Here is a 12,778-nt window from a genome sequence, read left to right as displayed (position 1 = left end):
CACACTTTTCTTGGATGCTTTAGGATGCTTAGGGCTGATCCTGCGTTGAGCAGGGGGTTGGACTAAATGGCCTGGATGGCCCCTTCCAACTCTATGATTCTATGATTCTATGATTTTAAGAAGACATAGAAAAGCCACATATAATCCCTTGGATCCTGCCTTCTACTATTTAAGGTTTTTTTCCTCACTGATATCCCACTTTTCTCCTGGTAGAAACCCAAACCAACTTACATAATTCTTATTTCCTCCAGTTTATCATCACAACAACCCTGAGAGGAATGTTAGGATGAGAGGGGGCATGCGAGGGGGCAATTTGGGACTGCATCTGAAGAAACAAATTTTAGTGGAAATGGGCAAGAAAGTTGACCCTTTAAAAATGCAAATCTGAACAATATCACTAGTACTGAAATGGTCACGGTCGTGTTAGAGCTGTTCTCACAGATCCGTTATGTCAGAGCTCTCTCAACTCCACGTACTTCACAGAGTATTTAGTTTACTTGTTTAGTAACGAGGAAGGTCTTGGTTTGCTATGTAGTGCCATCTGATTGAAGAAAACCAGCCCATGCAGTCCTCCATAGAAAATAATGGACCTGACATCCTGAATCAGGGAGGAAAAAAAAAAGAAATATAATCCCAAATTGTATTGATACTCCCCCAAAATTGGGGGAAATGAAGCTCTTGTCCTCCCCAAAATATGGATCTGAATTTAAAATAGATTTTAAAAGAACAAACTCCTTCACCATTTACTTATGAACTACATGTTCAAATAGCCAAGAAAGGATATTTTATTTATTTATTTGTTTGTTTGTTTGTTTATTTGTTTATTTGTTTATTTGTTTATTTGTTTATTTGTTTATTTGTTTATTTGTTTATTTATATTTATATGAATTATTGAATAGGGCTGCAGTTTCATCTAGTACAGAGGATCCCCAAACCTGTTGAGCTTATAAGCACCTTCAGAATTTTGAGAAAAGGTAGGGGATACATCACAGAAATGGATGGCACTGGGGATTATAATCATAACCATCTCCTATATACTAATCCACAGAGATACACAGTTAAGTCTTACTAAAATTCAGAGAGAAAAAGCTTTCAGGTTTTGAAGGAAACATACACAGACCTTTCATGTAATAATGCCCAAGGAACACAGATAAGAAGACAGAGTTTCTCTGTGGTGTGAAATGAGCAGAAGGGGGGGGGGGTGCTTAAAAGAAGCCACAGATGAGCCAGTTCAACTCCAGAATGGGAGACAACAGACAAGCTGGCATGAGCTGTGGGTGGCACATGACACCAAGCAACTATATGCACCCTCAAGGAAGACAAAAGAAACCAAGCTACAGATTCAGGTTCTCATTGCTCTTTAACCTGCAACTACTTAAGTTTGTCTTTTCTATTCCCCCCTTTCAGCCCATTGCCCACCACTGCAACCTCCTCATCTCCCCATTGTTTTTAGCATACTTTGAAATCAACAAGAGAAGCAGCATGGGTAGGAATTAAAAATGGAGAAACCTAGGAAATAAAGAGGAACAGAGAAAGGGGAAGGAAATTATAGCTATGAGATGAATACAGTTGAAAATGGATACAGATGGACTGTAGAAGTGTTCAAGAAATGAAAAAACAGAGAAATGAACAGCTACCAGGAAATACATTGACAGGCACCATCTTGGGAATTGGTTATCTTAGAAATCCAGTATTCCAAAAATCATTGGTCTTGGGATGTTGGATAATCAGTCATCATTTGTATTGGACCAGTGAGACCAGGATTTAGATCCTCGTTCTGCCATGAACCATACGGCTTGATTTTCAGCAAACTGAAATCCCTGAAAAGATTTTAAAAAATATATAATCCCTATGTATGGTTCCTACTTTGAGAAAGAACAGGATGCAGATGTGATCAATAAATATTCTTTACCCACAATCACTTCAAAGTTCAGATAAAGCTGTGTGGATTGTTTGTAAAGGAAAGTGAAATCGATGCAATATCTTATTGTAGCCATTTGCAATCCAAGAGGCTTGATGGTGCTAAATTTTCCACACTGTGGAAGTCAGAGAAACTGGATACTAATTGTTGTGGTGGGAAAGAAGGATATAGTATGACAACATTTTTATTGAGATCTGTCTAGGACTAATTTAGAATCAATCACTTTAAAATCCAGAATGATTAATATTACATGAAGTCCTTTTCAGTTATAATTTCCCCCCTACATTTATTTAATCTCTCTGGTAGGTAGAAGCTTCTGACTAAACAGAAGGAGTAACAAGAACTGAAAAGTTAAATCATTTCATGTTGAAAACTCAGTAACTGCAAAGGCCAATTAAAACACTTCTAGGTTTTGGCAGCCAAATGAGGCAATACCCTCTTGGGCTGTACATGTTGATGAATTATATTAGTGAGCCAGGAAATAAGTTCATTTATTATTTATTTATATATTTTATATGCTGTCTGTACAGAGTCCTGTTTGAGGTGGCTTATATTGTTTTCTATGTTTTATGTAAACCGCCCTGAGCCTCCAGGGAGGGTGGTATATAAATATAATTTAAATAAATAAATATATAAATAAATAAATAAACAAACAAACAGCAACATGTACCAGTATTAAAACAATCAATCAAACAATCAAAAAATAAGTCACAGGTATTAAAATATGACCCAATCAGCCTAAAAAATATCCATGAAACAGGCTATAAGCATGCATAAAATAACTGAAAAAGTTAAAATCTCCTAGGTAAAAAGCTGGGTGAAAAGAAACGTTTTGACTTGGTGCCTGAAAAACAGGATGGTAGCCTCAAGGAAGAGTGTATTCCAGAAGTAAGGTGTCATCACTGAAAAAACCCAAATGGAATACAGAGAAATTGAGACAGGATGATTCATTTAAAAATGTAGAATTCATTGTGCTGTCATAGATGCTGACTGCCGTTGATTCACATCTCCCAACCCAGGTGTTCATATTGTGTTTGCATTCTTCTCAAGTACTCCTTACTATACTTTTTTAGTACATTACCTACACTAATGTTTGACCTTATGCAATGTCACCTTTTAGAAAGGGTATTTCATTGGGCTGGTTCTGGGTTATTGCTTTTTTATTGACATTCCTTTCCTGTTGTAGAGTACTCATAAAGACTCAGATATTATTTCATATTGCATGGCAGAGCTCCCAATGAGTATGGCAAATAAATATGCATATTTGACTTTCACAGTGAGTTTCAAAACATGCAAGTTCCTATATACACTATTGGTTCCTTTCATTTTTATTGAATATCATTGCCACTTTCTACTTGAATTTGTTTCTTTGTCTGAAACATAATTTACAGTGAGTGCAACTCAATATCAGTACAATAGCCATGGTTTTATGCAACCTAATCTTTTCTTACATCAACATAATGTTCCTATAGGGATCTTGTAATATTATATTACAATGGTCTAATATAATTGAAGAATACATATTGCTATGAAAACGCTAGAGGGCATCACCCCAAGGGTCAGACATGACCCAGTGCTTGCACAGGGGATACCTTTACCTTTACCTTTATATATACACAAGCTACTGAAAGGAATTAGGTAACAACTGGAAACACTTCTGTCACTGTAATTGCAACCTGGAAGTGGTCTGAATGACCACAGTATGATAATGAGCTGTGTGTCTAGAGCTGAATTATATAGTTCCTCCCTTCCCCAGTGGGTTTGGTACCAAATAAATGAAATATTAGATAATGGAAATATACAGACACTATGTACTGTCTAAGTGAAGTTATTCACACAGGACAATGAAGTGATGGGAGCAATGAAAAATCTGGAGAGCAAATTTAATTATTTGTGTGGGGGGAAACCCAATTTCACAATGAAGTTCATCGATGGAATATGAAGAAGTTTCTTTTGTATGATTCAAGATTACAAGTACATAAGACTGTACATACACAATATCACATCTTGAGATTACGGAAGCTGCCTCAAGTTGACTTGTTGGGAGGGTTGGGATATACGTTAAATTAAATAATTAATTAATTAATTAAACTAAATAAATAAATAAATAATCTCTTCCTCCTTAGATATTATTGGTATGTTATGTTGTTCTTTTGTTCTGCCCTCAGATCTTCAGCATCAAAAAGTCAAATACTTCATGATGAAAAATGCCAGTCCCTTATCAACAGACTATAACTGAGTTCCAGGTATTACTAAATCATATAGAAAAAGAAGAGCTGGCTTTGGTTTTACACTGCATTCCCATTGTTTTTTCTTCTTTTGAATTTCACCCTCTGAACAAGCAGATGTGTGTCAGGTTTTCATTACCATTTACAATGATTTTCAACCCTTCAACCGTTCACATTCTGCTTGCTGTTTCTCTGGGTTTCTTAAAAAACATATTGCTGTAATTCTCCCAGTTTCTTCACCCTTGAGCTGAAGTTAATCTAAAAGAATAAAGATTCCATTGAAGTGTTTGTCCCCACTCCTTTTCCTGCCAATGGGGAACTTAGAAAAGAAGAGCAATATTGGTAGGCAGGCACAAAAAGTACAATCAGTCTTACATAATCTAATGCTATGCTAAACATACCCAACTTAATCCTACCCCATCAGTTTATTCAATGGGATAATTTCATGTAGCCTTGAAGTGTGAAAAATAAATGCAGAAGAAATACAATTTTAACATATTAAAAAAGTCAAAATTTTTATATACCCCATCATCCTTCCTTACCAGGACTGTAACTCTTCCATATTCCTAATGCTCACTCTTGACCTAACAATTCCCCAACTTGAACTATACCTAAACTAACCCTAAACTGACCAAAACCTTAATCCCCATAATGAATACTTACATAATCTAAACCCATGCTTAACCTACCTAATGTAACCATATCTGAAACCCTAATCTTTCTCTAATACTTGATGTTTACCAGCCACATGATCTAGATGTGAATGGAAGCCAGTTTATTTAATGGGGAGTTGTCATGTAAGCTTCAAGTGTTCAAAATGAATGCAGAAAAATACACATTTTTTATTTGTAAAAAAATATTTATACATCCCCATGGTCTTTCCTAACCATGACTGTAAATCTTCACTAGCCCTAACCCTCTGTAAACCTAACCAATCCCTAGCCTGAACCATACCAAAGCTAAATCTAACCCGAACATTAACACCATTATGAATCCTTATATAATCTCATCCTATGCTAAGCCTAATCACCATAACTCTACCCCAAAGCATAATCTTTCCCTGATTCTAGGTGTCTACCATCTGCATGTTTTATCTGTGACTGGAATTCAGTTTATTTAATGGGATAATGCCACTTAAGATTTAACTTTGTTATAAGAATACAGAAAAATATACAAATGTTAATACTTAAAATATAATTAAAATATGTATCCATGCCCATGTTCTTTCCTACCCACTAATCGAAATCTTTCATAACTCTAACACTCACTCTAAATCTAATCAATCCCCAACCCAAACCATACCTAAACTAACCCTAACTTGAACATTAACCTCAATATGAATCATATAACCTAACGTTACCCTAAACCTACACAATCTAATTGTACCCCAAACCCAAATATTTCACTCTTCTTGGTGACTACCACCTGTACTTTTTATATGTAAATGGAAGTCACTTTATTTAATAGGAAGATATCATCTAAATGCAAATATTTTGTATACCAACTCACTATTATTTTGTATACCAAATCAACTTCTCCAATAATTGAAAGTAAGCTGTGAGTGCAAAAAGGGCCATAGTCTTGGATTTATCAATTACCAGTTATCAACATATTCTCAGCCTAACTTTACTCATGGGGTTGTTATCAGTATAAAATGAAAGAGAGGAGAATGATGTAAGCCTTTTTGAATCTTCAATGGGGAAAATATTGTGGTATAAATGAAGTTCATAAATAAATACAAATATCTTTGTTATGGGTTCCTATTTTCCAGAATGTTTGTCTTCCATCCTTATTAGACAGTTTGACTTATGCAAATATACAAACTGAAGCTTGATGTACTGTCACGTTTATCACCACAGTTACCATCTTGAATTGGCATAGAGAAAAATGCAATTTCTGTGCTATATGAGGAGAGGTATAATTTAAATCTTCTATGAAGATGTATCTCTTTCCGAATGTGGCCTTCTCATTAATTGACTGCTGCTGTCTATTGGTTACAGTTCTACCCCACATCCCCATTTTCACTCCAACTAAGCTTCTACAGAGATATAATTAGAGGAATTAGGTGCAGATATGAACATCTTTTACAAGAAAGCTACGTGAAGGTGATATTTCTGTCAGAACAGCAATCTACAGTCAAAGTATGCTCACATGGAACTGTGATAAAGGCCACATTGAAAGAATGTTTAGACAAGACAAAGAAAGATAGGATTATGCTTGGTCGGAATTCATCTCCTCGAGAGATCATAGCAGTTTATAGTGTTATTGAGCGGTTTTTTGATAATGGAAATAAATGGTTCCCACAAAAGCAACAAAATAAATATCAAATATCTAACAAGAGATAAAAATGTTTCCCTTACAAAATGCAACTGAAAAAGAAATTAGCAAATTCGTGAAACAAGCCGGGGCCCCAACACACCCACAGGTCCCATTGTGGCCCAGCAGGGGTGGGCAGAGTCAAGGGAGATGACAATGGGATGGCTGGGACAGGTCCAGCATGAAATGTCTATCCTCATGGTCAGTTGACGAACAGGTGGCTACAATGCTGTAAAATCTGGTCCCTCCCTCTCCTAGGGCTTGGGCTATGGCCAGTTTTCTTTTCCTAGCCATATCTCCCTTCATGTTACTGTCTCAGGTGGATTACATAAGGAATATGTGATCACTGTGGGAGGGAAGGGTAATGCTGTAGGGGTTGTGGGTGGTGTTCCAGTTAGGAATTTGTTTCAGCTTACTTGTCACAACCTGGGGGGGGGGGGGTAATAGCAGCATGTGACTGGATCCATTTTTCCTGCATCTGGGGATCTCAAGGAATCTTGGGGTGAGGGCTTTCAAGAGGCACACCCAGATCAGGGGCTGCCAAGTGTTTCTCTCTTGCTCAAATTGCAGGGGAGACCACTTAAGGGCAATCAGCCTTGTGTAATCCAGCATCTTGTCATCCCATGCTTCATTCTCAAGCAGGCAGATTGGAGTTGGAGTTCATTTCCTGACACTCACCAACTTAAAGAATTTGTTCACCCAGTAAATAGAATATATCTTAGTCATACAAGTTGATGCCATTAAACCTACAAGTACTTGATGATTATTCCCTTAAAAGGGCTTGCCTTCGTTTAAATATGTTTCCTTCAAATTTATCAAGAAGTTACTTCTTTCAAATTCCACGTGTGAGAGAATTTGTCTGTATGGATGCAATGTCCCAGATACACTGTCACACCTATTATTCAGCTGCCCCAAATTTCATCATCAACTATATGAAAAAAAATAAGTATATGCATGCTGAAGAAAAAACATCTGATGGACCGTTTATGCACTGGGAACCTCACTGGCCCATCCCCCTATCAGGAGAACAGATAGGGGATGGATAAGGTGCACCAGGCCAAATGCTTCCCCATGTGGGTGCAGGAAGACTTGGAGCAACTTGTCATGACTAAAACTCCAGCCTGCAGCCCAGCATGAAACCTCCAGTGCATAAATGATCATGAAGATGACGCTGAATGGGAAGGAGCCTTCATTGATTGTGGACACTACAAAACTTTTGCTGATTATTCGGCAGAAAGTACTTCTTCCCCCGGGCTCAGTGGCGGTATTAGGAATGGGAAGGACTGTTTTGGGGATGGCCAAAGGCTTGCGCACTGGCCTCCCCAAGGTGAGGGGGCCACCATATGGGGATGCGTGAATGTGGAGCCATGCAGCACTATCACTTGGTTGAGAGAGCTTACAGCTGGTTCACATTTCCAGACAAATTTGGAGCTTGACAGAGGCTGACACCTGCCAGGCTCCATTCAATGCCGCCTCCCATAGGATAGCAGGCTTGGTTGGATCTCAACTGCCTGGCAGGTTTGCCAGCAGAACTGGGACTGTGGCCTGGCTGTCTAACTGCCATGAGTGGCCAACTGGCTGCTAGTTGGTAGATGTCCTTCCCATGCAATGCCATGCTCCAGGTTTAATAAAGTGGTGGCCACGTTATGCCATTTTTTGGTGTCAGAGTCCTTATTGTGATGTGAATAATATCCCCCTTCCTAAGCAAATGAAGTTGTGACCAATTTTACAATCTGACATAAGGCTAGTCATCAGCCAATCAAGGTTTTGTGATACTAGAACATGCATCCCTGACCTATAGCCTTGCTAGCCTTCATACCAGAACCTTCATTTCCCAATAGTTAAGAAATGTGAAAATTATTTATCAAATGATCTATCAACTCTAAATATTCCAGGACATAGGAAAACCATTATGTTAGAATGTTGTAATGTTTCATTTGGAATTACAATCAACAAGTAATTTGATGAAGTCAGCCTTGAAGGGCTGTTGTTAAGCTGTTTAAGCAGCTAAGCTGTACCTGTCTCCTCACTAGTGATTTAGAGGGTCAGTGTTGAGATTGCAGCCATGAGCAGTGAAAAAATCTCAAGCCCGTGTCTGAGAGCTCTCTTTGTTTAAGTGAGGCTACCACCCACTTCCTCTTTCTTCAGGAAGAGCACTCAGTATGCTGTGAAGCAACCAGTTTCTAGCCCCAGTAATATATAGGGATGAAGGTGTTAGGCATTGAACTGCACTAAGTTCATTTATGTTTCCACTTGTGCATCGCTGAGTCTAAGCTGCCACTTCCTCAAACAGGCCATCAGTAATCCTAGGCAAAACCATTACCAACAGGATTTTAACATAATGGGTTTAGACTCTGGGTGTAACAATCCTGTATTAATCTGACTTTTAGAAAATGTACTTTAAAAATTAATGCAGCATAAGTAGGACAAAGCAGCTACACTCTTGAAGTTATGCAGTGAGTTAGTAAAAATGGATGTCACAGAAGTCAACTTTTCAGTTTGTGATAGGAAAAAATAGGCTTTGTTGAAACTTGACTCCTTTTATCTGTCTTTTTCATTCTCAGCATGACTGGGAGATGTAGCATCTTTCTTAGTACTAGCAAATCCTTTACAGGAAAAACATCTATGAAGTGCAGCTTATAAGCTGCATAGTACATTATACAATGATAGTTTTCCAGCAACAGGAACATTATTTTTCTGCTGCTCTCTTTCTCTTTTACTGAACTTTATCCATTACTGAATTCAGTCAAATATGGTTTGCTTTACAATATAATCCAGAATCCTTTTTACAGTAGTAGATAGCCAGGTGTTCGCAAGATGTGCACACATAGAGCATGAATACAGTAGCTCTGGATAAGATGACCCCCTGAGACAGACCTTTGTCTCTCTGAGTGGAGAGAGCATTCAGCAACAGGGAGTGGCTGACTCTCTTCCATATGGTGGATGTCCTTATACCTTTAAGTTCACCAAAATATTTGTATCAGATGGCCAGTCTAGGTCTCATCATTCCCTTGATCCAAATGCTTTAGGGGAAAACAACCATCTTTCTGGACCCAGGCAGAAAATATGCAAGCACTCTATGGCTGACAAACTCCAACCCCCCTGAAAATAGTTACCCATAAGAAATAATGGAACCCAAATAATTCTGGAATTCCCTCCCCCTTCAAAAGCCCCAAACTCAAATTCTGAAATGGCACCAGGGGACATAGACATTGCCCAATACTAGTATTGATACCCTTCCCAAAATCCCAAACTGAAAATACCAGGTGCACATCCCTAGATACATCTAATATCTGATTACTATCAGAGAATATCCAATACCAAATCAACATACCACAAACTTGACAAATCACTCTTTCATCATAACAAAAAACGTCATGGGTTAATTGTGTGACAAGATTGTGCCTTCTGTCTGCTCTGAATTTAGAGCCAGTCAGGTTCATTGGATGATAACAAGTTCTAGTATTATGGAAAATTGGAGGATTACTTTCACCTTCATGTGCATAATGTGATAAAACTCATGCTCCCTTCTTAGTCTTTTTTTCTATACTAAAAAGTACCAAACACTATCATATTTCCTTGTAGGGAAGGGATCTCTGACCCCTTGATGATTTTGCTGCATCTTTTCCAACTCTATTATATCTTGCCTTGTGTGATCAGATCAGTACAGAGTATTCCAACAGCAGCCATACTATAGGTTTCTATAAAAGCATTTTGATAGTAGCCATTTACTTCCCACCTCCTTCTTAATAATGCCTAAAATGGATCTGGCTTTTTCATTGTCACTTCACAGTAACTTGACATTTTTAGAGAGTCATCAAAATATCTTTCCTGGAAAGTCACAGCCCATTTCAGTTCCTAACAGTATGTGTGAAGTTGGAATGTGGAGGGAAAACCCCACAACAAAAAACAAGATGATAAGAAAACCAGTAGGTAGAAATGTGATTGGAATATGTTTTTGTTCAACCTCTGACAGGAGATGAATGTGTTAAGTTGTTATTCCATCCCTAAGCACCAAAGAGCTAACCTAAAACCATGATACAAGTTGAGACTCAACTTCTTTAATATACCTAGCCATAATTCTGATTCATTCAATTTATACCAGAGAGAGAGAAAAACACACACACACAGACAGGAAAAGAGAGGAGGGAGAGGGAGAGAGGGGAACAGATAGACAAACAGAACTATTGGCTTACCTTCATCTAGTTGAAAGCTTGAAATGCTTTCCATCAGCCCATAAAACAACTGAGTGCATATTGGTCAGATGAATCCCTCACCTTCTCTAATGGTCAATTTCTGCTCTAATGAGGCCAAAAAGAGCTTAATGGAGCTCTTTAAATCGCTTGCCTAGCCAAACATCAGAGCTCAGGAAAAAATAGAGAAGCTAACCTTTAGGACTGAAACTAGACAAGCAAAATCAAGATGAGTCTATGGACAATAATACAACAGTTCTTTATAACAAATCAAGAGTATATTCAATCATTCCCCTTTATGTGCATGTAAAGCATTTCTACACCTTTCTATTTTAGGTTTCCAGAGTGACTTTAAACACAAACCATCCTATTTGGAAGGACAAATGACCATAAGATGGTGACCTCATTAACTCCATACACCCTGCTTATTCCAGCTACTATTGCTTTTGCCATCTCCAAAGAAAATATTTTTCTTTCCAGACCACCAGACCACTATATACATAATATCCCCAATCTACTTTCTGGCATCTCTTGTTAGAGGTTGTGAGGTAGTCAGTGTATTAAAAAGTCTCTACCTGAGACTTCTCACAGCCCTAACAGATAAAATTCAGGTAGATTACTCTGACTTTGTATAAGTCTGCTTCATGCTGACATTAAATAATTCTCTGCTCCTAAAATAAGGTCATGCCATATCACCAGCCCCTGTATCAAAATAATGAGACTATAACTGGGCAAGAATGACCTGGCTGCTTCCTTGTTGTTTCCCGGAATTTTAGTATGTATATTTGTTGAAATATTGAAATACAAGTCTCACCATCATGCCATACCTTCCTAAATTCTTCTTCTATTGTGTAGATGTATGCTTATAGCTGCTTCCCTATCTTAACTGCAAGAAGAAAATACACAGAAAAACCAATGTGGAAGCATCTCAGATTCCTTTATTATTATTATTAGTTAGATTTATTTTCCGCCACTCCCCATGGTGGGTCACAGTAGTCTTGTCCCCATTAAAATACCCATTAAAAGACTTTAAAACAATCCCAACATGGCGGAAACTCTCATTATTCCCACCCCTGCTATCAGAGCGGAAGGGAGGATGGGGAGGAGATCTAACCTACTAGGCCGGGGGGGGGGGGGATACTGACTCTCATTCGCTGGCCCCGGCCTCAACCCAAAACCTGGCAAAAGAGCTCTGTCTTGCAGGCCCTGCGGAAAGCTGGTAAATCCCGCAGGGCCCGCAGCTCACCCGGGAGCTCATTCCACAAGGTAGGGGCCAGGACTGAAAAGGCCCTGACCCTGGTCGAGGCCAGGCACGCTTCTCTAGGGCCAGGAACAACCAGGAAATTCTCCCCCACGGAGCGTAGAGCCCTGCGGGGGGCATAGGGCAAAATACTACTAAACTGAGAATAGAATTCTGTCTTTCTGAAAACAACCAAAACATCAGAATCAAGTTGATAACCTAATCCTGGGAAAAGACACATTTAAATGGTGGTATCTGGGTGCTAAATGTTTAACATATACAAAGATGCAAAAAACAAACCACAACGAAAGCCCAGCGAACTAAGTATAAATGGGAAGCATCATAATTATTGGAATTTTTATCCACATCCCAAGAGATCCCCATGTCTGAAAAGTTACCCTAAGAACCAGGTTCCATTAGATAAACAACTGTGCCTGCATATAATAAAGGGTACTCCCCATCCTGCTGCCTGTCAATTTTAAGGCTAAAGAAGTAAAGCAAGATAAAATATCATAATCTCCATTTTACAAATGTCAGATGGATTAAACAATGGATTGGGAAATGTCTTTATGGGTCTTTTGCAAGACCTCTTGATACAGTTTCCTTAAAATACTTCAATTACTACTTTGCCAGAGTGCTTAAAAATGAATAAAACCTTTAAAAAATTCCAACTCTGCCCAAGGATGCTTAATGCCAAGTGATTATGAACACATTTTTATTTAATTACTGTGAAGCTAAGTTACACTTTACAGATATAAGAAGCTCATTCCCTGACTCAGTGGCATGAGGGACATTTTGTTACTTCATTCTTTATGAGTGGAGCATACATTTCAGGAGGGCTGGAATGTACCAAGTGCCAAATGTAGCAGGAAGTATAGAG

The sequence above is a fragment of the Paroedura picta genome, chromosome 4 (assembly GCF_049243985.1).
Source record: "Paroedura picta isolate Pp20150507F chromosome 4, Ppicta_v3.0, whole genome shotgun sequence".
Classification (NCBI taxonomy): Eukaryota; Metazoa; Chordata; class Lepidosauria; order Squamata; family Gekkonidae; genus Paroedura; species Paroedura picta.
Note: the sequence above shows the minus strand (reverse complement) of the source record.